At 41.1% G+C, this 8,427-nt stretch overlaps 1 non-coding gene across 1 annotated transcript; it reads left to right on the top strand.

Moving 5' to 3' along the window:
• Positions 1-3,695: 3,695 nt before the first annotated feature.
• Positions 3,696-3,771, top strand: TRNAS-GCU (transfer RNA serine (anticodon GCU)). Its single transcript has one exon. It is a non-coding gene; the product is annotated as a tRNA-Ser (tRNA).
• The last annotated feature ends 4,656 nt before the right edge of the window (positions 3,772-8,427 follow it).

Raw genomic sequence — 8,427 nt, 5'->3', positions numbered from 1 at the left:
GTGTACTATGATAGTTGAGCTTTGGTGCTGGTTTTAATAAGTCTATCAAAGCAGGGGGGAATTTATCCCATGTGAAATCTGTGTGAAATAAAAGATGTAAAAGAGTATTTCATAGTGTTTTTTATGTGCACTGATAAAGCTATTAATCTACTTGGAAAAAGTTTCTCAGATGTGGGGGTGGATTTGCAATGTTCCATTCACGCTACCTCAAGTCCCTGCTGGAGGGGAGAGGTGTTATTATTCTTTGTAATGTCAGGTTATATATGAGCACTGAATAAATGCATTAGTCATTTTAGGGCTTCAAGGGGTCAGCTTTCAGCAAATCTTGTTGTAGTGACGATGGGAACATGAAGAACCAGGCCTTCTTTGCCTACTGACCCTTGCTTGTAAGTTTCATCTATATACATAAAGCCTTTGCCTTAACGTATTTCATATGAGGTTTTTGAGTTCTTTCTGAGCCCTGGAGCAGGACAGGGAGTTGATCACAAAAGGACTTGAATTGCACAACAACCTGTTTTTTAAATGACTCATTAAGAGGAGAACATAAATATATCTATTAAGAATGTGAGTGCAACAATTTTTTTGTTTTGTTCATTGCACTATCTAAAATGGTACCCGACACATAGTGGGAACTCATTAAATAGCTGTTCAATGAATAAAAAAATTTTTTTGAAGAGGATAGAGACTAACAGATCTAGGTTAATTCACACACCAGCTGAAGAAAGTCGGAACTGTTACCTCTTTAGATTTTCTGGCAGGAGACTAATGTCTTGGAGAAAGGGTTACAAATCAATTATTCAGATGTGTTTTATGCCTCACTTCACTTTCCCTTTATCTGAATCCCGGCCCTCCCTCATTCTTGTAGGCTCAGGTCAAGTTCAACCCCAACTGGAACATGAAGTCTTTTATGATTATTCCTCTCTCATGAGCTTCCCCTTCTCTGAACAGCTAAGATCAGATGTGCTTGTGGGATTACACTAAATTTAATATGTCTGCTGTGTAAACAAGAAGAGATGACTAGTATGAAATTTTATATGGGTAGATGAAGCTCAGGTGAGAGAGCTGGGTTGAAGGTGCACATCTGTGAGTCATTAATGCATGGGTAGTGATGAAAGTCAAGAGCAGATTAGGCCTGACCAGGCAGTGGTGCAGTGGATAGTGCATCGGACTGGGACGTGGAGGACCCAGGTTCGAGGCCCCACGGCCGTCAGCTTGAGCACTGCCTCATTTGGTTTGAGCAAGGCTCACCAGCTTGAGCCCAAGGTCGCTGGCTTGAGCAAGGGATCACTTGGTCTGCTGTACCCTCCCCTTCCCCGGGTCAAGGCACATATGAGAAAAGCAATCAATGAACAACTAAGATGCCACAACAAAGAATTGATGCTTCTCATCTCTCTTCTTTTCCTGTCTGTCCCTATCTGTCCCTCTCTCTGTTTCTCTCTGTCTCTGCCACACACACAAAAAAAGAGTGAATTAGATCACTCAAGGAATATGTGTAGAATGAGAAGAGGCAATAGAAAGCAGCTCTTCTCAAACTTGAATGTGCACATCAATTACATGGGAATCCTGTTGAAATCCATATTCTGATCCAGAAGTTCTGGAGTGAGGCCCAAGATTCTGAATATCCATCCAGTTCCCAGATACTACTGGTTCATGCACCACACTTGAAAAATCAAGGAGGTAGATGACTAAAACTTAAGAAACAGCAACATTTCAATAATAGGCATAGGGAGGCCCTGGCCGGTTGGCTCAGCGGTAGAGCGTCGGCTTGGCGTACGGGGGACCCGGGCTCGATTCCCAGCCAGGGCACATAGGAGAGGCGCCCATTTGCTTCTCCACCACCACCCCCCCTCTGTCTCTCTCTTCCCCTCCCGCAGCAGAGGCTCCATTGGAGCAAAGATGGCCCCGGGCGCTGGGGATGAGTCCTTGGCCTCTGCCCCAGGCGCTAGAGTGGCTCTGGTCGCAGCAGAGCCACGCCCCTGGTGGGCAGAGCATCGCCCCCTGGTGGGCAGAGCGTCGCCCCCTGGTGGGCGTGCCGGGTGGATCCCGGTCGGGCGCATGCGGGAGTCTGTCTGACTGTCTCTCCCCGTTTCCAGCTTCAGAAAAATACAAAAAAAAAAAAAAAAAAAAAAAAAAAAAAAAAAAAAAAAGGCAAAGGGAAGAAAAAAGCTGCAAAGAGACTGTTAAAAGTAGCCCAATGGAAGCAATCAGAGTTATTGGTGTTGTGAAGTGAATGGTAGAAAGAGTTTCAAGACAGCATTTTTAACTCTTAAGTGTTGCTGAGAAACAAATACCATAAAGATAGAACAGTCTCTGTTGTATTTTCCAGGATATCAGAGGTGTCTGATACTCTTTCGGCAGTTTTAATGGAGTAAGGAGGGTAGGTCGCTTAAAAAGGATGCAGAGAAAGCCAGACGTAGCAATAACTGGATATATATGATTTTCAACAAGTAAAGATTTAAATGTGTTACATGCTGAAGAGAAACTGAAGCAGAGAAGAAAGGCTGAATATGCAAGGGGTGGTGAATTGATGGAGCAAAGCCTGAAAAAGCTGAGAGGTACCTCGAACCAGCCTCAAACAAGAGGCGGTCAAGGATGGATAAAGGTTGAAGTCTGAAGGAAGAAACGGATCTAGGCCAATGCAATGCTTATGCGAGGCTTCTGTTTCTCTCTGAAAAAAGATTAGCATCGTCCATGGAAAAAAGAAAAAGGTGGAATGCGTTGGTAGCAGGCTTCAGGAAAGCGGGGAAGATGGGAAACAGCTGTTGAGGACGGTGGGAAAGGGAATTAATCAGGAATGGGGGTAACAGGAGTTTCCAGTTGAGATTTGAAGCCTTGAATGTGTAATGTTCAGAGTTAGGTGATTTATGCTCCAAGAGAGACCTCAGCAACCTGAGTGCAAATGCAGAAGAGATGATTCATGGTTGTGTTTGCAGAGGGGAGGTGTACTCGTCCACCAGCGGAGTTTCAGATTCTTGGCCCATAGGCTTTGGTGCGCTCACGCCCTATCCTGCAATCCTGGAATTTGCCGTTTAAAACACGCAGGATGGAATTTTATTTATTGTACTCCCAAATGAGGCTTTGGATTTAAGGGAAGCATGCCGATTCCCAGCTCAAAGAGATATTAGGGAGCTACCAGCAAAAAGGAAAAACCAGGACATTTTATTCTCTAGACTTCATTGTCCAGTATGGTAGCCACTAGCCACATGTGGCTACTGAACACTTGAAATACAGCTAGTCTAAATTGAGATAAGCTGTAGGCATAAAATATACATGGGATTTCAAGACTTACTACTGAAAAATGAAGTAAAATATCTCACAAATAATCTCAAAATGTTGATTAGAAATTGAAATGATAAGATTCGGGCTATATTAGGTTAAATAAAATATTAAAATCACTTCCACTTTTATTTTCTGAAATGTAGCTGCTAGTGAATTTGAAATGATGTGTGTGGCTCACCTGATACTTCTATTTGGTTACCACTGCTCCACATTCTTCTTTTCTTTGGATCAATTCATCTTTACTCTCAATTACTTTCTATTTGTGCTTGTTATCCAAGTCTTTTCATTTAATAAATTCTACCTGCGGATGGCTGCTGACTTTACCATCCACTTTTTGCTTGCTATTATTTGGAGGAGCAATTGAATCAGATTCTTGGATTAACCAGTGAATATTTGCCATAAATAATTTGGATTGGGCCCTGGCCAGTTGGCTCAGCGGTAGAGCGTCGGCCTGCTGTGCGGGGGACCCGGGTTCGATTCCCGGCCAGGGCATATAGGAGAAGCGCCCATCTGCTTCTCCACCCCTCCCCCTCCTTCCTCTCTGTCTCTCTCTTCCCCTCCCGCAGCCAAGGCTCCATTGGAGCAAAGATGGCCCAGGCACTGGGGATGGCTCCTTGGCCTCTGCCCCAGGCACTAGAGTGGCTCTGGTCGTGGCAAAGCGACGCCCCGGAGGGGCAGAGCATCGCCCCCTGGTGGGCAGAGCATCGCTGCTGGTGGGCGTGCCGGGTGGATCCCGGTGGGGCGCATGCGGGAGTCTGTCTGACTGTCTCTCCCCGTTTCCAGCTTCAGAAAAATACAAAAAATAAAAATAAAAAAATTTTGGATTGGCAACCTACCAATTAGGCAGAAGCTAAGAGCCTGACTCAAACAATAATACTAGTTCTTTCTATGTGCTGAGCTGATTCTTCCTTGTTGTAGATAAACTTTTAAAAACACTCATGCAGTAAATCCAGAGAAGGATTCTGATTGGTCCTGCTTGTGTTCATCACCTGTACATTCCTGAACTAATTTGCTACTAGGGTCAGGAGGATGTTATACTTGACCCATTCAATGTGGGTCACATGCTCAAGCGTGTGACTAGTGCGGAGTGTTTGTTACCAGAGGAAAGGAGAGAGAAAAGTGAGTATGCTAAGCAGACATGAATAGTTAACTACAGTCTACTGTGATCAGCAATAAGTCAAGCCTAAGCCTTTTACTTGAAGGGCAAGTTGAGCTTCGCCTTTGCTTGTTTGAATTTAAATAGGCTAGAGTTCACCCATATTAATGTGTGCAATTTAGGAGACCAAATCATCCTCAGTGGTAGATCAATTAGGCAACCTGAAAATAAAACACTTAGGATTTTCCTGAGCCCTTTGCTCTGCTTCAAGTCTATTCCATAATATTTGCATGATTTTGTCAAAGGCGTAGTAAGTATCATACTTAGTTGTAAATGCTGAGTAAATTATGTGCTGCCGTAAGTGACTGAGACAGAGCCATCACTGACAGTAAGTTAGGGGACAACTGGTCATGGGAAAACAAGTTTTGGATTTATCTTGTAATTAGTCTAGATCTGTTATAATTATGTTCTAGAAAAATGTCCCTTAGCTAGCTTTCAAAAAAATTAAGAAATAAATTCATATTATTTAAAATCATGTTATAGTATCGCATGAACAAACTAATTCATGGAATTGGTCAAATGAGGCTGTGGGAGTTCTCTTTGAAAGGAAGATAATATATAGAAATGTGAAATTTAATTGCTTCTGTTCTTCAGCAGGCTTTAAATTTGTTTTTATGGTATGCTTTTTTTTTCACCTGTTGATTTTGGGATTTGAGAACATGATCTGTCAACAATAATAAAAAAAATATGAGGCTATTCCCAGCTTCAGCTTGTAATAAAATTAATTTTTGTAGCCATTTACTACCCTCAGTGTCTTCCCCATTCATTACAACATCCCTGTGAGGAAGGTCATAATAGAGAAATGGAGAATCAGAGATATTAAGAAGTTTTTCTAATGTCTTACAGAGAGTAAATGACAAGTCTGGGACTTAAGCCTAAGTCTTCTATATCAAATAGGATGCTTTTAGCTACGTGTGGCAAGATTCTTGGCTAATAGTGGCTTAAAGAAAAGAGACATTTAATAGCCTCACATATAAAGAATATTGGAGGCAAGTGATGCTAGGTTGGTTCAAGGAGCTAGACTAATGACCTTGAATATCCTGACCTTTCCCTCGACCACAAAATGGGTGCAGCAACTCCAAACATCAACTCTTTTAATACAGAATCAATCCAAAGTAGGAAGAGAGCCTCCCTCTTTCTTTTCTCTTCCTTGCCCCTCCCCTCTTTTTTCTTCTTCTTTCCCTTGTCCTTTTCTCTCTCTCTTCCTCCATCCCTGCCTGTCTCTCCTCTCTGCTTCTCTCTCTCCCCTCCCCCCTTCTCCTGACTTTCTCTTCCTCTTTTATCTTTCTCCCTCTCTCCGCCCCCCTCTTTTACATTCTTTCCTTCTCCTTTCTTTTTAATTAGGAGGCACATCTTTCAAATAAATAAATAAATCTCCGAAGATTTCTCCATATATCTCATTTTCCAAAGCTTGGTTACTTCCCTAGTTGCAGGGAAGGCCACAAGAGTAAATGTCCGGCATTTTTTGTCTCAAATTGGAGCCACATTTCTCTGTAAAAGATGGCAGTATTGGGAAGTGAATGTGGGTCCCCAGCAGTTCAGTGCTCTTTTAACTTGATCTCATCAGATTTATTTATTTTTTTGCTCAGAAATAGAAATAGAATTTATTCATTATTTAGAAGTCATTTATTGAAAGCCTGCTCTTGACCAGGCAGTGTAGTAGGTATTCTGAAGCTTTGATAATTAATAGATGCTGTTCTTGCCTTTAAGGAATATACAATCATTGAAGGTAGGCAGGGTCTGCAGGAAAATAATTTAAATTGTAAATCATCATATAAGGGCAATTGTACTGAAAAATATGAACTGCAGGAGTATAGAGTAAAGAAACAAATATTATCTACAGCTGGTATTTGCTATTCAAGAACTAAAATGAATGTATCATCGATTCAGTATTCTACTAGGAAGTCAATAGGTTGCTTGATAATGATACCAAACGGTTGCAGTGGATGTAACATACAGATAGCTGGAATGACTATTTTGCAGAAAGTGGAGGACAATGAGCGAAATACGTGGCAGCTAAATTTGTGTGCATAGGCATCTTAAGCCAAGCCAAGGTATATGTACAAGGCTCTTTCAACAACAGACCATTCTAATGAACTTTTAAGTAGTCTTGAGAAATAGTCACGTTGTTACACCGGCCAATTTTGGATCACTGTCCTAGGCTTTCTGGCTAATTTTCACTGTTTTTATTCTTTTTCTTTACTGCATATTCCTTTATTTTTATTTTTTATTTTTTTTTTGCGAGAGAGACAGAGAGGGACAGATAAGAAGGAAGAGAGATGGGAAGCATCAATTCTTTATTGCAGCACTTTAATTGTTCATTGATTGCTTTCTCATATGTGTCTTGACCAGGCAGGGGACTACAGAAGAGCGAGTGAACCCTTGCTCGAGCCAGTGACCTTGGGCTTTAAGCCAGTGACCTTTGGACTCAAGCCAGCAACCATGGAGTCATGTCTGTGATCCCGTGCTCAAACCAGTGACTCCATGCTCAAGCCGGATGAGCCCACGCTCAAGCTGGAGACTACAGGATTTCTAACCTGGGTCCTCTGCATCCCAGATCGACACTCTATCCACTGTGTCATCATCTGGTCAGGCCTACATATTCTTTTTGGTACTCTCTGGCCAGAATTCTTATAATTGGGGCATAATCAAAGATGGCTATTACCTGCCCACAGTTTGGGGAATAAAGTTTTAAGGCAACAGAAGCATGGGCGCGGAACAACTACGTGATTATTTCAGACCATTAATATTTAACATGCAAGTCCCATAGATGAGGTGGGACTCTTCATGAAGTGTAGTTTTGACCCAGAGAATTTTAGAAGCAGAAATTCTTCATATCACTTCCTGCTTACCTGCTTAGAGAATATCCTTCAAAATATGAAGCTTTGGATCTTTGAGGGTAGATTCTTTGTCATGTACATTAAAAAAGAAAAGAAAAACGAAAACTTCCCATAGCCCTTGAGATGGTGCATGGGTTGCATATGGTAAGAATTCAATAAATGATTGTTTTTTAAATGAGTGATTATTTATTAGACTTGCAGCAGATTATTAAAAATACTCTCAAATTTAAACATCTTCCTTATCAGCCATTGAGAGACTCAGAACTAATAAAAAATTGCTTTTGTAATACAAATACATAGTGTAGTAAAACAATATTGGTTTAAAAAATTTCAAAGATATTATTAAATAAGACATACAAAAAAGTATAAAGCATAACAGCAAACACCTTTGTACTTCCCACCAGTTTAATTAGAAATTTAAAAGTTTTTGCCTGACCGGGCGGTGGCGCAGTGGTAGAGCATTGGACTGGGATGCCAAGGACCCAGGTTCGAGACCCTGAGGTTGCCGGCTTGAGTGCAGGCTCATCTGGCTTGAGCAAAAAAAAAAAAAAAAAAATGCTCACCAGCTTGGACTCAGGGTCTCTGGCTCAAGCAAGGGGTTACTCAGTCTGCTGAGGGCCCGTGGTCAAGGCACATATGAGAGCAATCAATGAACTAAGGAGCTGCAAGGAAAAACTGATGATTGATGCTTCTCCTCTCTCTCCGTTCCTGTCTGTCCCTGTCTATCCCTCTCTCTGACTCTCTCTCTCTGTCCCTGTAAAGAAAAAAAAAAACAAAAACAAATTTTAAAACACATACTTACTATCTTTACTGTAGATAAAAACTGGAAATTTCTGTCTAAATCTTGACAATGAATCTGGAATTAAGAAAAAAGGCCTATTTTCCCTACGTTTAATCTAAAGATGTGTTATTTACTTATTACAGTTTTCAAGTACTATTTCTTTGTAAAGAATATTATACATTATAAAAAATTCAAGTAATAAAGGAACAAGCACCTGAAACTCAACAATTCAGAGAAAACTACAAGTTACATTGTTTCAGATTTTTCTTTTTTTTTTTAAAGGTTTTTATTTATTATTATTATTATTTTTTTTTCATTTTTCTGAAGCTGGAAACGGGGAGGCAGTCAGACAGACTCCCGCATGCGCCCGA

The sequence above is a fragment of the Saccopteryx bilineata genome, chromosome 10, assembly GCF_036850765.1.
Source record: "Saccopteryx bilineata isolate mSacBil1 chromosome 10, mSacBil1_pri_phased_curated, whole genome shotgun sequence".
NCBI lineage: Eukaryota > Metazoa > Chordata > Mammalia > Chiroptera > Emballonuridae > Saccopteryx > Saccopteryx bilineata.
The sequence above is the reverse complement of the archived record's forward strand: the minus strand, read 5'-3'. Positions and strand labels throughout refer to the sequence as shown.